At 43.9% G+C, this 25,099-nt stretch overlaps 1 pseudogene; it reads right to left on the reverse strand.

Annotated features, from left to right (window-relative positions):
- LOC135553825 (potassium channel subfamily T member 2-like) overlaps positions 1-25,099 on the reverse strand; it is a 98,362-nt pseudogene that overhangs the window by 43,076 nt on the left and 30,187 nt on the right.

A 25,099-nucleotide genomic window follows, 5' to 3' on the forward strand; every position in this document is an offset into this window, starting at 1 on the left:
AGCCAGAGCCAGGCCTTGTGTATGTCCACAGAGTTATCGATGAGGTTTAAGCATTAAAACCTCCACCTCCACCTCTTCCTTTATCCCAGTCACTCTCATGCATCATTCAATAGGGAGAGCCTGTTGAGGCTCCTCAAAATACAGGGTCGGCCTGAGCCTTTTGGGCGTCCCCCCCACACACACACACCTCGTGGGCAAAACATTTTAGTGGCCTCCCTCTTGACAGCCCCCCCTCTTGAATTTAAGTTTTAAAGTTAATTTCCTACAATTAAACACATTTTGATAGGGGGAGTAGACAAAATGGTGCAGTTTTAAAGCAAGCTTTCTGCAATTCTACATATTTTGCCATGGAGTAGAGAGAAGTTTAACCAAGTTCAACACATTTCATGCAATTCTACACATGTTAATGATATCTGAGTGAAAGTGATCAACAAAATCAATGGGGGCCTCTTGGAGGTCAGGGCCACTGGGCACATGCCCTGCGGGCTTGGTCGGTATTTGGCCATGATTACTATAAGTTTAGATAGCTGGCTAGACTAACTTACCAGTCTAACAATCGTTAGCTGACATGGCTAATTGAATGACAGTCAGTGACTGACATAACAAGAGAAAAACTGCTGATACACAACCACATTTTAATATTGAACCTTGGTTATTCTACTATTCTAACTCTCAACAGTAAATTGAGACCCCGACTGAGTCCCACCCCCCCCCCAAAACAAATGTGGGTACCGGGGGCCCTAAGCAACCCCTTACGTCACTTATGCCTGGAGACGGCCCTGCTCAGATATATGCTTAATCTAGACTGTATATCAGAGGATCAAATGATGAGATGTAAAGTACATTCCCCCAGGTCATGTCACATGTATCTCCATAGACATACACAGACTGAGGCTTGTTATTTTGTGGGGTACCAAAATAGCTATCCATCTCCAGCAGTGTCTGTGAAGGGACTCCATTTCTGTAATCTCAACACTAAAACACCGTACAACTCTCAGTCAAATACAGTACATGTGTTTTACAGCATTAATGCTGTAGATAGCACTGCATTATGGTAAAATGTTGAAAAAGAATCAATCAATCAATCAAGTTTATTTACAAAGCCCTTTTTACGTCAGCCGATGTCACAAAGTGCTATACAGAAACCTAGTCTAAAACCCCAAACAGCAAGAAATGCAGATGTAGAAGCACGGTGACTAGGGAAGAAACCTAGAGAGGAACCAGGCTCTGAGGGGTGGCCAGTCCTCTTCTGGTTGTGCCGGGTGGAGATTATAACAGTACATGGTCAAGATGTTCAAATGTTCATAGATGACCAGCAGGGTCAAATAATAATAGTCACAGTAGTTGTAGAGGGTGCAACAGATCAGCAACTCAGGTGTGAATGTCAGTTGGCTTTTCATAGCCGATCATTCAGAGTTAGAGACAGCAGGTGCGGTAGAGAGGGGGTCCAAAGTAGCAGGTCCGGGACAAGGTAGAACATCCGGTGAACAGGTCAAAAATACTGTTATTGACTGTAATTGGAAGCTTCCTGTAAAAACGACTCTAACATATTGTATTTTTTTACAGTAATAGTTTATGCCTACTGTAGATTCAAATGATCCGTTTCAGGCGCCAACCTGTCGGGTGAGACACATGGCTAAATATCTTCTTGAAGTGGCTGTGAAGTGGAAGAATATTTTCAGCAGCTTCTGGGTAGGTACCTTGACTTGTTTATAAGTATTTTTATTGCTAGCCAACGTTGAATTACGGCAATTGTTCTTAGCTAACCTATCTATCTATCTATCTATCTATCTATCTATCTATCTATCTATCTATCTATCTATCTATCTATCTATCTAGCCAGTTATAGCTAGCTCAAGTTGACACAACCCAGATAATAACTGTTGTGATTATAGGCTTTTAGGTACACCGCAGCCTCTGAGTGCCATAGAGAATAAACTGAGCACAGATTAGTGACTGTTGTGTTTTCACCACTACTACAGAGATAATGGTTTGTTTCCAGCAGTTCAAAAGATATTACCCATATTATTACCTTCGCAGCGTTTATTTTTCCTGATTGACAGGCTGAATCTGACACATAAACCACGTCGTGGGCCGTTACACCAGTCGCGAGCCACCAAAGCGGATTTGAATGAGCACTGCACCTGTATTGTATCGAGGTGTTTGCCGACCTAAGGTGCTTGCCACTGAGCAGCTGGAACACAGTGTTGCCGGCGGTAGCTAGTAAAGTGGCCAATTTTTTCTATCCCAGGATTATATTTCAAGTGGGATAGCAGCCTACACAATAAATAACTCATATTGGTAGCCATCTAGATGTCACCTTGATACAGGCTACTCAATGGGGAGAGCATGAACGGCAACAACACAGGCACACAGTGTTCTCAGATGTCACAACCCTGTGTGATTGGGTTCACTAGGCACTCAGTTTGAATGACCTCTAGTTAGGTAAGTACACACACACACAACACCAGCTTGATATGTCCTATGTCACCTATCTTTTTACCCTCAGGGTAACATCCCTGGTGCTCTCTGTCTCTCTGTCTCTCATTCTATTATGTATTGTTCTATGCTTGTCCTAAGGGTGAGAAGAGCTGACAAATCAGAACTGAGGAGGATTGTTACGGAGCCCCATGATGAACACCTGATTCTGCGCTGACTTCTCTCTCCTGGATGCTCTACTGTACATACTGTCCCGCCTCTGAACACCCTTACCCCGAATAGAGTTGCCCCTGATCATAGGTCTAGGATTGTACCCAATCCCAATTTGAACTTCCTCTCTCTCTTAGTCTCTGTCTCCCCACACGCCCCACACACAGGCAAACAATATTGTTTTTAAATTTGTGTTGTAGTGTTGCTCTTATTTGGTTACATATGTGTTAATTGTTGTTACTTCTATAGTCAATTATTTTGTGTAAGTTGTTGTTAATATTGTTACCAATTTAAATACATTTATTTTAAGTACAAATTAATAGTTTTTCTTACATTTAGATTTCAGTGAGAATTTCACTGTAAATTTACAGCATTGACCTGGCACCAGAGTTACCAGCGCAAAACTGTAATTTTGGGATGCTGTAATCTGTTTTACAGTAAGGAAAATAGTACTCTGAAATATATTACAGCAGAATTACAGTATTAAGTTGGCAACTCTGGTTCCAGTATAATTCTGTACATTTACAGGGAACAGATTTACAGTGTACTCACCTTGTAGCTGAGGTACACAAGCAACATGGTCTCGAAAAAGCTGATGAAAGCTACAAGCACCTGGAGAGAGATGAAAGGAGAGAGAGAGAGAAAGAAAGAGAGAGAGAAAGATTAGAGTAGTAACAGCAATAGAGAGTGAGAGAGACAGAGAGTGGGTGGAATCATCATTTTGATGATTGAACTCCATCAATAAGAAGTTAAAGTGAAGCAATAAACCAGAGAGAGAGAGAGAGTGTGTGTGTGTCTGTGTGTGTGTGTGTGTCTGTGTGTGTGTGTGCTCGCATGTCTGTGTGTGTGTGCGTGCGTCCGTGTGTGGGTGTGTGTAGACAGCCTTGTTAATATGACAGTTCAACATTGTGTCTGACCTGTAGAGCCCACAGAGGCAGAGGCCTATTCACCCAGATGATAAGAGACCTGCAGATACAGAACAAAGAGAGCACATTATACATGACACAGAGGGAGGAGAGGAAAGGAGGGAGAGGAAAAAGGAAAGGAAGAGGGAGAGGAAAAGAAAAAAGGAGATGTAACAGGGGTAAATATTAAAAGGACTCCCTTTCAAATATGATCAATCCAACGACATAACGCCTCTTGTAATTATGTTGTTCACAAGCGAGTGGTTCTGAACTACAGCTGCCATTAGACTTCCTCTGGGAAAAAGCATCACAATCAATGTTCGCAGATAACAAGAATGCAGATTTACAGCTCTGTTGTGAGAAAGAGGCTCTATCCAGAGGCCTCTCGGGGCTTATCATTGCTGCCTTCTGAGTCTGCTGCCTGGAGTGTGTGTCAGCCAAAGAGCAACGGCCAGTCAAAGTCTTTATCAAGCACACTCTGTCATACTCCTTGTTCATTTATAGCCAGAGTTTACACAGTGTCACCAGCCACCAATTAAATAAATATGTCTCTGAGCAGGACTGGAGGCAGAGCCCAAGGACATACTCAGTCAGTTGGATGGTCGGTTTGCTGGTCACTTGCTCGCTCACTCACTCGCTCACTCACTCACTCACTCGCTCGCTCACTCACTCACTCACTCACTCACTCACTCACTCACTCACTCACTCACTCACTCACTCACTCACTCACTCACTCACTCACTCACTCACCACGCTCCACTCCCAGTAAGGACATTTTGGATGAGTGCACTAAGTTCACATTTAAGTGCAAATCATCAGTCCCAAGACTCCTAATTCAAATAGTTTCTGTTACTCGCTCAGGCTCTGGTCTACTCACACACTCACAGCACCACTCACTCACTCACTGGTTTACACAGCTGCTAATTAGGTTATATGGACACTCACTCACTCACTCACTCACTCACTCACTTGTGCCTTTGAATCTCAGTCCACACCACTGGACATTCCACTCCCAGTAAGGACATTTTGGATGAGTGCAAACTAAGTTCACATTTAAGTGCAAATCATCAGTCCCAAGACTCCTAATTCAAATAGTTTCTGTTAACTTAGCCTTCAGGCTCTGGTCTAGTGCACACACTCACAGCAGCCCCAAGACATTTCCTGAATCAGTCTTTGACTGGTTTACAGACAGCAGCTGCTAATTAGGTTAAATGGACACTACATACAGTACATATTATGTTGGCATGAAATCCATACAGGTAACATTGTGACAAACTAATGTGCTACTGCAATAATGCAATGTTTGCAGGTTGGCATTTATTGTCATGATTCTTGCCCTAGAGGCAGAATGGTCACGAGCTGGCACAGCCACAAAGTCATCAAAACCTAATCCTAAACTTAACCACACTGCTAACCCTAATGCCTAACCATAACTTTATATTAAGACCAAAAAGCACATTTTTGTTTTCATACATTTTTAGGATATAGACAATTTTTTCTATGCAGTTGACCCATCTAGTGGAAATCGCTCAGTTCTGCCTCCAGGGCAAGAGTCATGACAATAAACGTCAACCTGCATAATGTACCATGTCTACATCTCCAACCTCTCTATTACTCACAGTATCATTAACTGTCTGTTGTACATGGTCTCATTACAGTGCTCTGTGGTGGACACAAGATGAACATCTCTCTCTCTGTATTAGACTCCCAGACCAGTCTTGGCTCCTCATTAAAGATGAATGGGAAACATGCAAACATGAGGACTGGAAACTGCATGTTTGGAACAGTCCAGACTACAGGGGAAACATGCATAACAAGAGGACTGAAACGTGTCATGTTTGGAACAGTCCAGACTACAGGGGAAACATGCATAACAAGAGGACTGAAACGTGTCATGTTTGGAACAGTCCAGACTACAGGGGAAACATGCATAACAAGAGGACTGAAACGTGTCATGTTTGGAACAGTCCAGACTACAGGGGAAACATGCATAACAAGAGGACTGAAACGTGTCATGTTTGGAACAGTCCAGACTACAGGGGAAACATGCATAACAAGAGGACTGAAACGTGTCATGTTTGGAACAGTCCAGACTACAGGGGAAACATGCATAACAAGAGGACTGAAACGTGTCATGTTTGGAACAGTCCAGACTACAGGGGAAACATGCAACAGTAACAAGAGGACTGAAACGTGTCATGTTTGGAACAGTCCAGACTACAGGGGAAACATGCATAACAAGAGGACTGAAACGTGTCATGTTTGGAACAGTCCAGACTACAGGGGAAACATGCATAACAAGAGGACTGAAACGTGTCATGTTTGGAACAGTCCAGACTACAGGGGGAAACATGCATAACAAGAGGACTGAAACGTGTCATGTTTGGAACAGTCCAGACTACAGGGGAAACATGCATAACAAGAGGACTGAAACGTGTCATGTTTGGAACAGTCCAGACTACAGGGGAAACATGCATAACAAGAGGACTGAAACGTGTCATGTTTGGAACAGTCCAGACTACAGGGGAAACATGCATAACAAGAGGACTGAAACGTGTCATGTTTGGAACAGTCCAGACAACAGGGGAAACATGCATAACAAGAGGACTGAAACGTGTCATGTTTGGAACAGTCCAGACTACAGGGGAAACATGCATAACAAGAGGACTGAAACGTGTCATGTTTGGAACAGTCCAGACTACAGGGGAAACATGCATAACAAGAGGACTGAAACGTGTCATGTTTGGAACAGTCCAGACTACAGGGGAAACATGCATAACAAGAGGACTGAAACGTGTCATGTTTGGAACAGTCCAGACTACAGGGGAAACATGCATAACAAGAGGACTGAAACGTGTCATGTTTGGAACAGTCCAGACTACAGGGGAAACATGCATAACAAGAGGACTGAAACGTGTCATGTTTGGAACAGTCCAGACTGCACAAGGGACTGAAACATGCATAACAAGAGGACTGAAACGTGTCATGTTTGGAACAGTCCAGACTACAGGGGAAACATGCATAACAAGAGGACTGAAACGTGTCATGTTTGGAACAGTCCAGACTACAGGGGAAACATGCATAACAAGAGGACTGAAACGTGTCATGTTTGGAACAGTCCAGACTACAGGGGAAACATGCATAACAAGAGGACTGAAACGTGTCATGTTTGGAACAGTCCAGACTACAGGGGAAACATGCATAACAAGAGGACTGAAACGTGTCATGTTTGGAACAGTCCAGACTACAGGGGGAAACATGCATAACAAGAGGACTGAAACGTGTCATGTTTGGAACAGTCCAGACTACAGGGGAAACATGCATAACAAGAGGACTGAAACGTGTCATGTTTGGAACAGTCCAGACTACAGGGGAAACATGCATAACAAGAGGACTGAAACGTGTCATGTTTGGAACAGTCCAGACTACAGGGGAAACATGCATAACAAGAGGACTGAAACGTGTCATGTTTGGAACAGTCCAGACTACAGGGGGAAACATGCATAACAAGAGGACTGAAACGTGTCATGTTTGGAACAGTCCAGACTCCATGCATAACAAGAGGACTGAAACGTGTCATGTTTGGAACAGTCCAAACATGCATAACAAGAGGACTGAAACGTGTCATGTTTGGAACAGTCCAGACTACAGGGGAAACATGCATAACAAGAGGACTGAAACGTGTCATGTTTGGAACAGTCCAGACTACAGGGGAAACATGCATAACAAGAGGACTGAAACGTGTCATGTTTGGAACAGTCCAGACTACAGGGGAAACATGCATAACAAGAGGACTGAAACGTGTCATGTTTGGAACAGTCCAGACTACAGGGGAAACATGCATAACAAGAGGACTGAAACGTGTCATGTTTGGAACAGTCCAGACTACAGGGGAAACATGCATAACAAGAGGACTGAAACGTGTCATGTTTGGAACAGTCCAGACTACAGGGGGAAACATGCATAACAAGAGGACTGAAACGTGTCATGTTTGGAACAGTCCAGACTACAGGGGAAACATGCATAACAAGAGGACTGAAACGTGTCATGTTTGGAACAGTCCAGACTACAGGGGAAACATGCATAACAAGAGGACTGAAACGTGTCATGTTTGGAACAGTCCAGACTACAGGGGAAACATGCATAACAAGAGGACTGAAACGTGTCATGTTTGGAACAGTCCAGACTACAGGGGAAACATGCATAACAAGAGGACTGAAACGTGTCATGTTTGGAACAGTCCAGACTACAGGGGAAACATGCATAACAAGAGGACTGAAACGTGTCATGTTTGGAACAGTCCAGACTACAGGGGAAACATGCATAACAAGAGGACTGAAACGTGTCATGTTTGGAACAGTCCAGACTACAGGGGAAACATGCATAACAAGAGGACTGAAACGTGTCATGTTTGGAACAGTCCAGACTACAGGGGAAACATGCATAACAAGAGGACTGAAACGTGTCATGTTTGGAACAGTCCAGACTACAGGGGAAACATGCATAACAAGAGGACTGAAACGTGTCATGTTTGGAACAGTCCAGACAACAGGGGAAACATGCATAACAAGAGGACTGAAACGTGTCATGTTTGGAACAGTCCAGACTACAGGGGAAACATGCATAACAAGAGGACTGAAACGTGTCATGTTTGGAACAGTCCAGACTACAGGGGAAACATGCATAACAAGAGGACTGAAACGTGTCATGTTTGGAACAGTCCAGACTACAGGGGAAACATGCATAACAAGAGGACTGAAACGTGTCATGTTTGGAACAGTCCAGACTACAGGGGAAACATGCATAACAAGAGGACTGAAACGTGTCATGTTTGGAACAGTCCAGACTACAGGGGAAACATGCATAACAAGAGGACTGAAACGTGTCATGTTTGGAACAGTCCAGACTACAGGGGAAACATGCATAACAAGAGGACTGAAACGTGTCATGTTTGGAACAGTCCAGACTACAGGGGAAACATGCATAACAAGAGGACTGAAACGTGTCATGTTTGGAACAGTCCAGACTACAGGGGAAACATGCATAACAAGAGGACTGAAACGTGTCATGTTTGGAACAGTCCAGACTACAGGGGAAACATGCATAACAAGAGGACTGAAACAAGTGTCATGTTTGGAACAGTCCAGACTACAGGGGAAACATGCATAACAAGAGGACTGAAACGTGTCATGTTTGGAACAGTCCAGACTACAGGGGAAACATGCATAACAAGAGGACTGAAACGTGTCATGTTTGGAACAGTCCAGACTACAGGGGAAACATGCATAACAAGAGGACTGAAACGTGTCATGTTTGGAACAGTCCAGACTACAGGGGAAACATGCATAACAAGAGGACTGAAACGTGTCATGTTTGGAACAGTCCAGACTACAGGGGAAACATGCATAACAAGAGGACTGAAACGTGTCATGTTTGGAACAGTCCAGACTACAGGGGAAACATGCATAACAAGAGGACTGAAACGTGTCATGTTTGGAACAGTCCAGACAACAGGGGAAACATGCATAACAAGAGGACTGAAACGTGTCATGTTTGGAACAGTCCAGACTACAGGGGAAACATGCATAACAAGAGGACTGAAACGTGTCATGTTTGGAACAGTCCAGACTACAGGGGAAACATGCATAACAAGAGGACTGAAACGTGTCATGTCATGTTTGGAACAGTCCAGACAACAGGAAACATGGAACAGTCCAGACTACAGGGGAAACATGCATAACAAGAGGACTGAAACGTGTCATGTTTGGAACAGTCCAGACTAAACAGGGAACAGTCCAGAAACATGCATAACAAGAGGACTGAAACGTGTCATGTTTGGAACAGTCCAGACTACAGGGGAAACATGCATAACAAGAGGACTGAAACGTGTCATGTTTGGAACAGTCCAGACTACAGGGGAAACATGCATAACAAGAGGACTGAAACGTGTCATGTTTGGAACAGTCCAGACTACAGGGGAAACATGCATAACAAGAGGACTGAAACGTGTCATGTTTGGAACAGTCCAGACTACAGGGGAAACATGCATAACAAGAGGACTGAAACGTGTCATGTTTGGAACAGTCCAGACTACAGGGGAAACATGCATAACAAGAGGACTGAAACGTGTCATGTTTGGAACAGTCCAGACTGAAACGTGTCAGGGGAAACATGCATAACAAGAGGACTGAAACGTGTCATGTTTGGAACAGTCCAGACTACAGGGGAAACGTGCATAACAAGAGGACTGAAACGTGTCATGTTTGGAACAGTCCAGACTACAGGGGAAACATGCATAACAAGAGGACTGAAACGTGTCATGTTTGGAACAGTCCAGACTACAGGGGAAACATGCATAACAAGAGGACTGAAACGTGTCATGTTTGGAACAGTCCAGACTACAGGGGAAACGTGCATAACAAGAGGACTGAAACGTGTCATGTTTGGAACAGTCCAGACTACAGGGGAAACATGCATAACAAGAGGACTGAAACGTGTCATGTTTGGAACAGTCCAGACTACAGGGAAACATGCATAACAAGAGGACTGAAACGTGTCATGTTTGGAACAGTCCAGACTACAGGGGAAACATGCATAACAAGAGGACTGAAACGTGTCATGTTTGGAACAGTCCAGACTACAGGGGAAACGTGCATAACAAGAGGACTGAAACGTGTCATGTTTGGAACAGTCCAGACTACAGGGGAAACATGCATAACAAGAGGACTGAAACGTGTCATGTTTGGAACAGTCCAGACTACAGGGGAAACATGCATAACAAGAGGACTGAAACGTGTCATGTTTGGAACAGTCCAGACTACAGGGGAAACGTGCATAACAAGAGGACTGAAACGTGTCATGTTTGGAACAGTCCAGACTACAGGGGAAACATGCATAACAAGAGGACTGAAACGTGTCATGTTTGGAACAGTCCAGACTACAGGGGAAACATGCATAACAAGAGGACTGAAACGTGTCATGTTTGGAACAGTCCAGACTACAGGGGAAACATGCATAACAAGAGGACTGAAACGTGTCATGTTTGGAACAGTCCAGACTACAGGGGAAACATGCATAACAAGAGGACTGAAACGTGTCATGTTTGGAACAGTCCAGACTACAGGGGAAACATGCATAACAAGAGGACTGAAACGTGTCATGTTTGGAACAGTCCAGACTACAGGGGAAACATGCATAACAAGAGGACTGAAACGTGTCTTGCTCCATAGTAAGTACTGACTGACCACTCTCCACCAATACTCCTCACGTCCTCTCCACCAATACTCCTCACTCCCTCTCCACCAATACTCCTCACACCCTCTCCACCAATACTCCTCACTCCCTCTCCACCAATACTCCTCACGTCCTCTCCACCAATACTCCTCACACCCTCTCCACCAATACTCCTCACACCCTCTCCACCAATACTCCTCACTCCCTCTCCACCAATACTCCTCACTCCCTCTCCACCAATACTCCTCACTCCCTCTCCACCAATACTCCTCACGTCCTCTCCACCAATACTCCTCACTCCCTCTCCACCAATACTCCTCACTCCCTCTCCACCAATACTCCTCACACCCTCTCCACCAATACTCCTCACTCCCTCTCCACCAATACTCCTCACTCCCTCTCCACTGATACTCCTCACTACCTCTCCACTGATACTCCCCACTCCATCTCCACCAATACTCCTAACTCCCTCTCCACCAATACTCCTCACGTCCTCTCCACCAATACTCCTCACTCCCTCTCCACCAATACTCCTCACTCCCTCTCCACCAATACTCCTAACTCCCTCTCCACTGATACTCCTCACTACCTCTCCACTGATACTCCCCACTCCATCTCCACCAATACTCCTAACTCCCTCTCCACCAATACTCCGAACTCCCTCTCCACCAATACTCCTAACTACCTCTCCAATGATACTCCTCACTCCCTCTCCACCAATACTCCCTACTCTCTCTCCACCAATACTCCCTACTCCCTCTCCAATACTAAAGCCACTCTTATTAACCCCCCCCCTTCCTCACCAGTCCTGTCTCTCCTCCTGTGGGTTGTCCAGTAGGACTCTGACCATGTAGAGGAGACAGCTCAATACTTTCAGAGAGAAGTTGAACAGCCTCACCCTCAGACCTGCAGCACATAAACCAACCACAGCAAGTCAAGGACTTGATCAATAAAGTCAATGAATTAATCAATTAAACATAATACATTATCATCAACCAATAGCTGTGTTTACACAGGCAGCCCAATTCTGATCTTTTGCCACAAATTGGTCTTTTGAACAATCCGATCAGATCTTTTGCCAATAATTGGGTAAAAGATCAGAATTGGGCTGCCAGTGTAAGCACAGATTTGAAAGGATTATGTAATGACAGCCAGTCTATCAGACAATAAGTAGGAACTCCCTGTCTGAACATTGGCAACTCACTGGATCTTTGGTTTTTGATGAAGAACAGCTTGAGGCGCTCCTTGAAAGTGTTTTCATTCACATAGAATTCTACCTGCACCCTGAGAGAGGGAGGGATGGATGGAGAATGACCAGTGAAGAGGAAGATGGGTAACAGGTGAATACCAAAGTAAAGGGAGTGGGAGTAGTGGAGATTAAGGGAGAGGTAGATAGATATGGGAAAATAAAAGGAAAGAAATGAGACAACAGAGAGCGAGAATGGAAAAGAGAGTGGAGTGAGAGAATAGAGGTGGAGAGAGAGGTGATAATGGTTATAGGAACAGCAGCAATAAGTTGGGAAATAAATAACAGTGTGGTTAGGTTATATTAAAGACGGGAGGAAATGATGTCGCTGTGTGTCTTCCCCAGTCAGTCAGCCTGCCATGGCAGCGGCAGTCAGCCTCGTTATCTCTGCTGATTAAATATAGAGCAACAAATGACTTCCCTCTGTTCTGCTGAATATGAAGAGTCCATAATTACTGCTCTCTCCTCCCTCACCCCCCTCAGTCCCTACTGCCAGACAGACCACATAGTACACACACAGCCAACGCCTGAAATACACACCTCCATATGCCATTAAGATCCTATATCGGTATATGGACACATACAGGAAAGAACTCAGTCACATGGGATAACATGCAAAACAAAGACAGGAGTAGTGAGTGCACTCCATGGATACCTACATATGAACACAAACACAAATATGCGCACGCATGCAGTCCAGCATGCACTCACACATACACACTGTCATCAAGAAATCTCATTTCCTGGTAGACCCCCTCATGAGAGATTGGCCACTTCTTCTGTTCTTTCATCCTACAGAAAGTGGCGTAGAGGAAGGCAGCGCTGGATGACCCAGACACAGGATGAAAACAGAGGCCAAGCACACACAGGTGCTGTGCCTCATGTACACAGATGAAACTGAAAGGTCACAATCTAATCTCCTTACTGGTGGGGGTCTTCACAGGGTTTTAATACTGTAGATGAAAACCAGGACCCCACATAGTGGTCCCTCACTCACACACACACACACACACACACACACCCCGTTAGCAACCATACACTCTTAGCACATAGGGAACGTTGCTCTTTGTTGCTATGGTGATGGAGCATCTTTCTTTCGGTCAATATTTCTCTCAGACACGCGCGTTTGCACACACACACTGCAGATCTGTCAGCCAACTCTTTGTATACATGAACATGCTGGATAAAATGCTAAAAAACACCAAGGAGAGTAAAATGCACCATTGGGTAAGAAACGTATTTGCAACCGAATGCAGTGAGAAAACTTATGAACATTTGAACATCTTGCCCATGTTCTGTTATAATCTCCACCCGGCACAGCCGGAAGAGGACTGGCCACCCCACATATGCTCTCTCTAATTCTCTTTCTTTCTCTCTCTCGGAGGACCTGAGCCCTAGGACCATGCCCCAGGACTACCTGACACGATGACTCCTTGCTGTCTCCAGTCCACCTGGCCGTGCTGCTGCTCCAGTTTCAACTGTTCTGCCTCATTATTATTCAACCATGCTGGTCATTTATGAACATTTGAACATCTTGGCCATGTTCTGTTACAATCTCGACCCGGCACAGCCAGAAGAGGACTGGCCACCCCACATAGCCTGGTCCCTCTCTAGGTTTCTTCCTAGGTTTTGGCCTTTCTAGGGAGTTTTTCCTAACCACCGTGCTTCTACACCTGCATTGCTTGCTGTTTGGGGTTTTAGGCTGGGTTTCTGTACAGCACTTTGATTTGAATTGATTTGATTTGATTTACACAATACACTTGCCATTAAAGTGGCAGTAGGGAGGCTAAAGAGATGGATTACTCCTGTCTGCAGACAACCATTACCATTAAACACACATGTCCCATAGCATATTTACTGTAGGCTCTACCCTTCATTAACATCTGGCCTTAAAGTACACATAAAGAGATGGATTACTCCTGTCTGCAGACAACCATTACCATTAAACACACATGTCCCATAGCATATTTACTGTAGGCTCTACCCTTCATTAACATCTGGCCTTAAAGTACACATAAAGAGATGGATTACTCCTGTCTGCAGACAACCATTACCATTAAACACACATGTCCCATAGCATATTTACTGTAGGCTCTACCCTTCATTAACATCTGGCCTTAAAGTACACATAAAGAGATGGATTACTCCTGTCTGCAGACAACCATTACCATTAAACACACATGTCCCATAGCATATTTACTGTAGGCTCTACCCTTCATTAACATCTGGCCTTAAAGTCCACATTATTGCCTGCTATACCACAATATATGTAAATAGGTAACAGAGTCATAACAGTTAAAGAATACGGCTGATCAGTGTGTGTCGCACTTCAAATGATTGAATGACCCTCATTATCACTAGATACAGAGCTAAAGCCATGGTACATTCGGCAGGCTGGGGTTTAGATGGTATGGTATTGTGGCAGTGGATTTGAACTGGGTCCGTACTAATTCCTACATTAGCACTGATAAGATCAAAGAATTAGCTCTTGAAAATTTTCCACTTTGTAATGGAACAGTCCTCTACACAGTCAGTACTATGAAGCACAATCTGGAACTTTATGTACAGCATCAATCTCTAAATTAAATTTAGATAAGCAAAGTAAAAATGGTGAATGCTCTGCTTTCTGGCACCTGTCCCTGTTTTCCACACATCAATCTGTTTTACTTACAACTAAACGATATCAGGCTCTTCCTCCTACCTTCCCCCTCCTCCTCCTATCTTCTCTCTCCCATCCCCCTCCTTCTCCTATCTTCCCTCTCCCATCCTCCTCCTCCTCCTACCTTCCCTCTCCCATCCCCCTCCTCCTATCTTCCCACTCCCATCCTCCTCCTCCTCCTCCTCCTCCACCTCCTATCTTTGCTCTCCCATCCCCCTCCTCCTCCTATCTTCCCTTTCCCATCCTCCTCCTCTTATCTTCCCTTTCCCATCCCCCTCCTCCTATCTTCCCTCTCCCATCCTCCTCCTCCTCCTCCTACCTTCCCTCTCCCATCCCCCTCCTCCTATCTTCCCTCTCCCATCCCCCTCCTCCTATCTTCCCTCTCCCATCCCCCTCCTTCTCCTATCTTCCCTCTCCCATCCTCCTCCTATCTTCCCTCTCCCATCCTCCTCCTCCTCCTACCTTCCCTCTCCCATCCCCCTCCTCCTATCTTCCCTCTCCCATCCTCCTCCTCCTCATATCTTCCCTCTCCCATCCCCCTCCTCCTATCTTCCCTCTCCCATCCTCCTCCTCCTCATATCTTCCCTTTCCCATCCCCCTCCTCCTATCTTCCCTCTCCCATCCTCCTCCTCCTCCTACCTTCCCTCTCCCATCCCCCTCCTCCTATCTTCCCTCTCCCATCCCCCTCCTCCTATCTTCCCTCTCCCATCCCCCCCCTTCTCCTATCTTCCCTCTCCCATCCTCCTCCTATCTTCCCTCTCCCATCCTCCTCCTCCTCCTATCTTCCCTCTCCCATCCCCCTCCTCCTATCTGCCCTTTCCCATCCCCCTTCTCCTATCTTCCCTCTCCCATCCTCCTCCTCCTACTTTCCCTCTCCCATCCCCCTCCTCCTATCTTCCCACTCCCATCCTCCTCCTATCTTCTCTCTCCCATCCCCCTCCTCCTCCTATCTTCCCTCTCCCATCCCCCTCCTTCTCCTATCTTCCCTCTCCCATCCTCCTCCTCCTCCTACCTTCCCTCTCCCATCCCCCTCCTCCTATCTGCCCTTTCCCATCCCCCTTCTCCTATCTTCCCTCTCCCATCCTCCTCCTCCTACCTTCCCTCTCCCATCCCCCTCCTCCTATCTTCCCACTCCCATCCTCCTCCTATCTTCTCTCTCCCATCCCCCTCCTCCTCCTATCTTCCCTCTCCCATCCCCCTCCTCCTCCTACCTTCCCTCTCCCATCCCCCTCCTTCTCCTATCGGGGCGGCAGGGTAGCCTAGTGGTTAGAGCATTGGACTAGTAACCGAAAGGTTGCAAGTTCAAATCTCCGAGCTGACAAAAGTACAAAAGGTACAAAATCTGTTGTTCTGCCCCTGAACAGGCAGTTAACCCACTGTTCCTAGGCCGTCATTGAAAATAAGAATTTGTTCTTAACTGACTTGCCTAGTAAAATAAAAAATAAAAATAAAATCTTCCCTCTCCCATCCCCCTCCTTCTCCTATCTTCCCTCTCCCATCCCCCTCCTACCTTCAGTCTGCTGTTAATTACCCATCTCTTATTCATTCCATCACCCTGCCTCTTCCCACTATTGTTATTTCCTTGCTCTACACACTAAAGGTGATCACCCTTTTAGCTGTCCAACCATCCATATCTCTATTTATGAGTCTCTTTATAGTCCCTCCAACACTGAAAGAAGCCATGGCAACTTTCCACAGCAACGAACAAATCATTTGAGAAGTCACTCTGCTCCTGATGTGCTTCTAAGAGGCAGCTTTGAGACTTGAGGGGGCCACAGAAGAGAAGAAGTAAAGTGGAAATATAGCCGTGGGATAGATTATAGTGTGATTGTTATCTAAAAGAGGGAAACAAGAAAAACACACTAAAAACTCACAAAGAACATTATTTCAAAGCCAAAGAAGAACAAACCACACAATAACACATCGCTCCTAGCAGTAACCTGACTACATTTCCTAAAAAGCTTTACTCATTATAATGTAAGAGTAGATAATTGCTCAAAATAATTGCTTTGGTAGATTAAATCTTTGAATTCAAACAAACATGTCAGATAGAACCAGAGGTAAGGTTGATCATTTTTGATGATTGATTATTTTATTCTTCAAATACACCATCTATAATATTTAATGTGGTTCAATGGGCATTAATGAAACATATTTTTAAACAACAAAAATAATTGTTTACCGACTAAAATGACAAAAACCTACTGCAAAGAACTTAGAACAACTTGAAACAGCTGTGGAAACAACTGCTGATTTACAAATGGTTGCAGTGATAAAATGTGATGATTGATAAACAATGGATGAAGTAATGCAACCGTGGATTGTGTGTAAAACAGACATTTGTACTAAGACGGGGAATATCATTTTTAACAATCAATCAAATGATGACGTTGATCTCATGGATCAAGTCATTGCATCCATAGCTCTACGAATTTCACAGTGTTTACATTAACCATGACCCATCCTTCAGCTTACCAAAGACAGTGGCCCAGGCTATTGAAATCACTGATTGTGCCTTTAATGTTTTTGAGCGCCGAGTGAAACAATGGTGGTGTGTGAGGTGTGACAGTCACCAGGTGACAAGCGATAGACTAACCTGCCCTCGAGAAGACAACTGTTGGAAAACAGAGGAAACGGAACAGACAGTTTGAAGCTTTTACTATCAGTTCAAGTGCAATTTATCAAACTAATTATTCCTTTCTATAATAAAGGATCCATGGCGATTTAAACCACAGGTCTTCCCTGACGGTAATAAAAAGTAACAAACTACTAAAAAAATGTTCCCTGCTAGATAAAAGACAACAGAGAGAAAGGGTCAGGGTTCATCTAATGGTGAGTCATGCAAAATTAGGCCTGAGGGAAGACATTTGCATGTCTGAAATTGCATTTATGAGAGCATAAGAGAAAGTGTGAGGGAGAGAAGAGAGAGAGAGAGAGAGAGAGAGAGATAGAGATATGTAAGACAGAACAATAAAGAGAGAGAGAGAGAGAGAGAGAGAGAAAGAAAAGAGAGAGAGAGAGAGAGAGAGAGAAAGAAAAAGAGAGAAAAGAGAGAGAGAGAGAGAAAGAGAGAGCTAGAGGAGATCTTTAAAATCTTGGTCTCCTGCTAATTTCCCTCCCTGTGTCTAATGGCACAGCACTGACCTGAGTGAGCACCAGAGAAACAACAGACCTCACAATGACCATCCCATCACAGCACTGACCTGAATGAGCACCAGAGAGACAACAGACCTCACACTGACCATCCCATCACAGCACTGACCTGAGTGAGCACCAGAGAGACAACAGACCTCACACTGACCATCCCATCACAGCACTGACCTGAGTGAACACCAGAGAGACAACAGACCTCACACTGACCATCAGCACTGACCTGAGTGAACACCAGAGAGACAACAGACCTCACACTGACCATCACAGCACTGACCTGAGTGAGCACCAGAGAGACAACAGACCTCACACTGACCATCCCATCACAGCACTGACCTGAGTGAGCACCAGAGAGACAACAGACCTCACACTGACCATCCCATCACAGCACTGACCTGAATGAGCACCAGAGAGACAACAGACCTCACACTGACCATCCCATCACAGCACTGACCTGAATGAGCACCAGAGAGACAACAGACCTCACACTGACCATCCCATCACAGCACTGACCTGAATGAGCACCAGAGACACAACAGACCTCACACTGACCATCCCATCACAGCACTGACCTGAATGAGCACCAGAGAGACAACAGACCTCACACTGACCATCCCATCACAGCACTGACCTGAATGAGCACCAGAGAGACAACAGACCTCACACTGACCATCCCATCACAGCACTGACCTGAATGAGCACCGGAGAGACAACAGACCTCACACTGACCATCCCATCACAGCACTGACCTGAATGAGCACCAGAGAGACAACAGACCTCACACTGACCATCACAGCACTGACCTGAGTGAACACCAGAGAGACAACAGACCTCACACTGACCATCACAGCACTGACCTGAGTGAACACCAGAGAGACAACAGACCTCACACTGACCATCACAGCACTGACCTGAGTGAACACCAGAGAGACAACAGACCTCACACTGACCATCACAGCACTGACCTGAGTGAACACCAGAGAGACAACAGACCTCACACTGACCATCACAGCACTGACCTGAGTGAACACCAGAGAGACAACAGACCTCACACTGACCATCACAGCACTGACCTGAGTGAACACCAGAGAGACAACAGACCTCACACTGACCATCACAGCACTGACCTGAGTGAACACCAGAGAGACAACAGACCTCACACCTCCGGGAGGATGCTGTTGATGTGAGCCATGACCAGCCTTTCAAAGCACTTCATGGCTACCGATGTGAGTGCTACAGGGCGGTAATCAATTAGGCAGGTTACCTTTGATTCCTTGGGCACAGGGGCTTATACTGTGGTGGTATACTCCTCAATGCCATTGTATGAATCCCGGAACATATTCCAGACAATGCTAGCAAAACAGTCCTGTAGTGTAGCATCCGCGTCATCTGACCACTTCCGTATTGAGCAAGTTACTGGTTCTTCCTGCTTTAGTCTTTGCTTGTAAGCAGGAATCCAGAGGATAGAATTATGGTCCGATTTTCCAAATGAAGTGCGTGGGAGAGCTTTGTATGCATCTCTGTGTGTGGAGTAAAGGTAGTCTAGAGGTTTTTTTCCCTCTGGTTGCACATTTGCACAAAAATGTAGTAAAACTGATTTAAGTTTGCCTGCATTAAAGTCCCCGGCCACTAGGAGCGCCGCTTTTGGATGAGCATTTTCTTGTTTGCTTATGGCCTTATAGAGGTGGTTGAGTGCGGTCTTAGTGCCAGCTTCAGTCTGTGGCGGTAAATAGACGCCTCCGAATAATATGACAGATAGTGTGGTCTACAGCTTATCATAAGGTACTCTACCACAGGCGAGCAATACCTCAAGACTTCTTTAATATTAGACACAATGGTAGAAAGAGGTAAAAAGGTACAAATACAAAAGGTAGAACAATTTAACTTCCATTTGACTAACTTTGTGTCCTTCCTTGCTTTGCATAACTCCTTTTGAAATGTTCAGGGGCCTACTTTTGATAGTAAGTATGATGTGCATTTGACTTGCATTTGAATTTTTAATTGAGCGATTAAGAGATTTAATTTGTCACCTTACTCCCAATAAACATTCTGTGAGGGGAGATACGCCTGGTGTGTCCCAAAACCCACATTTTATTTATTTAGAATTTAGATTTATTTAGAAGAACAAAGGTGATAGATAAAGGATTAATGAGTGACTGTTTAAATCAGAGTGGGGAAGTTAAAGACTACCAGAACCCACTGGATTCTTCAATTACATTGAATGAGTTACAGGACAAAATAAAAACCCTCTAACCCAAAAATGCCTGTGGTGTTGATGGTATCCTCAATGAAATGATCAAATATACAGACAAGAAATTCCAATTGGCTATACTAAAACTCTTTAACATCATCCTTAGCTCTGGCATCTTCCCCAATATTTGGACCCAAGGACTGATCACCCCAATCTACAAAAGTGGAGACAAATTTGACCCCAGTAACTACTGTGGAATATGCGTCAACAGTAACCTTGGGAAAATCCTCTGCATTATCATTAACAGCAGACTCGTACATTTCCTCAATGAAAACAATGTACTGAACAAATGTCAAATTGGCTTTTTACCAAATTACCATACAACAGACCATGTATTCACCCTGCACACCATAATTGACATCCAAACAAACCAAAACAAAGGCAAAGTCTTCTCATGCTTTGTTGATTTCAAAAAAGCCTTCGACTCAATTTGGCATAAGGGTCTGCTATACAAACTGATGGAAAGTGGTGTTGGGGGTAAAACATACGACATTATAAAATACATGTACACAAACAACAAGTGTGCGGTTAAAATAGGCAAAAAACACACACATTTCTTCACACAGGGTCGTGGGGTGAGACAGAGATGCAGCTTAATCCCCACCCTCTTCAACATATATATCAACGAATTGGCGCGGGCACTAGAAAAGTCTGCAGCACCCGGTCTCACCCTACTAGAATCCGAAGTCAAATGTCTGCTGTTTGCTGATGATCTGGTGCTTCTGTCACCAACCAAGGAGGGCCTACAGCAGCACCTAGATCTTATGCACAGATTCTGTCAGACCTGGGCCCTGACAGTAAATCTCAGTAAGACCAAAATAATGGTGTTCCAAAAAAGGTCCAGTCACCAGGTCCACAAATACAAATTCCATCTAGACACTGTTGCCCTAGAGCACACAAAAAACTATACATACCTTGGCCTAAACATCAGCGCCACAGGTAACTTCCACAAAGCTGTGAACAATCAATTTTGGGTTCGAGTGATAGAATGGGATTCCAATATGTCTGCAGAAAGAATTGGGTGTCAGCTACGATAGGACACTTTGGGTTTGAACTACAGTAAGTGAAGTAGGATGTTCTTGGGACAATCGATTCCAATTGTAGCTAAGACCTCTTCAGTAAAGACCCTTATTTCCCCCTACCACTACCAATCACAACAGATAAACCACTGCTACTCAACTAAATACTGAAGAAGTTTTCTTATTCCAGCTACTCATCCTCATTCTACATGAAGTATTGTACTCCGATGGGTGAAATATGAGCTGATTCATCTCTGTACCCTCTTCTCAGTGTCTCATGGGCTGCTTGGAGCACGATACAATTCCTGCAGCGTATTACACTAATATGATATGGTACCGAGAGAGAAGCAATCAGATGGACGTGTGTTTGTGATCCCTCCACACGAGCACACCCACACACACACACACACACTCACACACACACACAAACACACACACACACACACACACACACACACACACACACACACACACACACACACACACACACACACACACACACACACACACACACACACACACACACACACACACACACACACAGCGAGAGAAGCGATAAGATATGTTTGCGATCCCTCAAAACTATCGTGGATAATTGCATTTTACAAAATACACTTATGCAACCATACCCCATGTATTGCATTTTTAGTAGAGTAGATTGGTTAATACTTCGTTAGTTATTATTTCTAGAGAGGTTAGTCATTTCTTGGTTAGTTATTATTTCTAGAGAGGTTATTTCTAGGTTAGTTATTATTTCTAGAGAGGTTATTTATTTATTGATCAAGACCATTGTGAGGCAGATAGATAACATCAGAGGTATTGATCCTTTCCTATGGTCTTCTTTCATCCATCCTATGGTCTTCTTTCATCCATCCTATGGTCTTCTTTCATCCATCCTATGGTCTTCTTTCATCCATCCTATGGTCTTCTTTCATCCATCCTATGGTCTTCTTTCATCCATCCTATGGTCTTCTTTCATCCATCCTATGGTCTTCTTTCATCCATCCTGCATTCCAGTCTCCTTTGTCTTATTCAAAGTCTGGCTTTTGGGAATTTACAATAGTTTTACTAGATAACATTATGTAGGTCTTATCTTACATAACATATTCATAACCAGTTTGTAGATAAAATCATGTGTGGTGTAAAGAGATCAGCAAAGAGTCACTGTATGTGTAAAATAAATAAATATATATATATATATATATATATATATATATATATATATATATATATAAACTACCGTTCAAAAGTTTGGGGTCACCTAGAAATGTCCTTGTTTTTTAAAGAAAAGCAATTTTTTTGTCAATTTAAAATCCTCCGTTTCTTGGCAATTTCTTGCATGAAATAGCCTTCATTTCTCAGAATAAGAATAAACTGACGAGTTTCAGAAGAATGTTATTTGTTTCTGGCCATTTTGAGCATGTAATCGAACCCACAAATTGTCACACCCTGACCATAGTTTACTTTGTATGTTTCTATGTTTTGGTTGGTCAGGGTGTGATCTGAGTGGGCATTCTATGTTGGATGTCTTGTTTGTCTATTTCTATGTCTGGCCTGATATGGTTCTCAATCAGAGGCAGGTGTTAGTCATTGTCTCTGATTGGGAACCATATTTAGGAAGCCTGGGTTTCACTGTGTGTTTGTGGGTGATTGTTCCTGTCTCTGTGTTTATTGACACCAGATAGGCTGTATAGATTTTCACGTTCCGTTTTTGTATTGTTCGTTTTTTTCTTTATTAAACATGTCTCAGGAATACCACGCTGCATTTTGGTCCGCTTCCACTTCACAACACGAGAATCGTTACACAAATGCTGATGCTCCAGATAATCAACTAGTCTAAAGAAGGCCAGTTTTATTGCTTCTTTAATCAGCAGTTTTCAGCTGTGCTAATATAATTGCAAAATGATTTTCTAATGATCAATTAGCCTTTTAAAATGATAAACTTGGATTAGCTAACACAATGTGCCATTGGAACACAGGAGTGATGGTTGATAAAGGGCCTCTGTACGCCTACGTAGATATTCCATAAAGAAATCTGCCGTTTCCAGCTACAATAGTCATTTACAACATTAGCAATGTCTACACTGTATTTCTGATCAATTTGATGTTATTTTAATGGACAAAAAATGTGCTTATCTTTCAAAAACAAGGACATTTCTAAGCGACTCCCAAACCTTTTAACAGTAGTGTATATATCAGTAACAAGCCCTCAGCAGAACATGAAGTTGACTGCCTAACAGGCTATATGGCTAACTATGACACAAGGCTTTATGTAAAGTAACATTGAAGGAGGTCTTGGATTTAATGCATGACATTTCTATGAAAACACCCATCCCTGTAGTCTATCGGTCGTCCTTACTCTGGTGTATAGGTTTACTTCTGATTCCCATGCTTCAGTGTACTGCTACATAGGCTGCCACAACTACTGTATAACCGTGTAGCCAACGGTTATGGATGAAGACCGCCATGAAAATAAAATAACTGCCATAACCGTTTAATATACAGTTTATATGTCACGTTCTGACCTTAGCTCCTTTATGTCTTTGTTTTAGTATGGTCAGGGCGTGAGTTGGGTAGGCAGTCTATGTTCCTTTTTCTATGTTGTGTTTTTGCGTTTGGCCTGGTATGGTTCTCAATCAGAGGCAGGTGTCGTTAGTTGTCTCTGATTGAGAATCATACTTAGGTAGCTTTTTCCCACTTGTGTTTTGTGGGTGATTATTTTCCATTTCAGTGTTTGCACCATTCGGGACTGTTTCGGTTTTAATTTTGATTCTCTTGTTCTTTTGTATTTTGAATTCAGTCTCATTAAATTATATTGTGGATACATACCACACTGCATTTTGGTCCTCCGATCCTTCTTACTACTCCTCGTCAGTTACAATATATATATATATATATATATACAGTATATATACAGTGTATCATGAACTCGTAACAATGGGATGAAACTTTGTTGCTCCTTGCTGAAACAAGCAAATGAGTAATTGGTTGCCTAAGAAACCCACCACCAATGCAGCAGCAGACAGAAACAGAATGAATAGAATGGACTTGGAACCTCTAATGGTCCTTGCTACCCCATTGAAGTTGACATTTAAAATGGTTTAAGTAAGAATTAAGGTAAGGGTTAAGGTAAGGTTTATGATTAGGGTAAGTGTATGGGTTAAGGTTAGGATTTAGGGAAGGGACGTCCCAAAGATCTCAGATAGCACAAACCAACCTTGAATGGGATGCCCGTTCTATTCATTCTATCTATGGCAGCACATGCAGTCAGGATCGGAGAGGCTTCTAAAAAATCATTTGGGATGACGGTAACTGGCCAGCCAAATGATTGTGGTTACAGTAATAATCATTAGAATAGCAAAATAAATAAATAATAATAATACAAATAATATACAGAATATATGTTTTTGGGATATTTGAACAGTTGTTATGGAGACCTTGGCAATTTTGGCTGGCTGATTATTGTCATGACTGTCACAATACACCCCCCCTCCTCCCCACCCCCGTATCTCCAACCCGCACACTGATGTCACAAGGCCTTACCTATCTGAAGCACACAGCACTGACCCCAGTTCAGCAGAGGCAGCCAATAGGCTGGGCGCTAGCCACCCCTTGTATTTAACCCAGCAGCAAGCTACTGTGTGTTGACAGTGCTTGTCTTACTAGAAAACAGCGGTTGGGGAATACTCATACCAGGCTCATTAACGCATAGCGGTTGGAGAATACTCATACCAGGCTCATTAACGCATAGTGGTTGGGGAATACTCATACCAGGCTCATTAACGCATAGTGGTTGGGGAACTCATACTCATACCAGGCTCATTAACCAGGCTCATTAGTGGTTGGGGAATACTCATACCAGGCTCATTAACACATAGTGGTTGGGGAATACTCATACCAGGCTCATTAACGCATAGTGGTTGGGGAATACTCATACCAGGCTCATTAACGCATAGCGGTTGGGGAATACTCATACCAGGCTCATTA

The sequence above is a fragment of the Oncorhynchus masou genome, chromosome 14 (assembly GCF_036934945.1).
Source record: "Oncorhynchus masou masou isolate Uvic2021 chromosome 14, UVic_Omas_1.1, whole genome shotgun sequence".
NCBI classification, from domain to species: domain Eukaryota; kingdom Metazoa; phylum Chordata; class Actinopteri; order Salmoniformes; family Salmonidae; genus Oncorhynchus; species Oncorhynchus masou.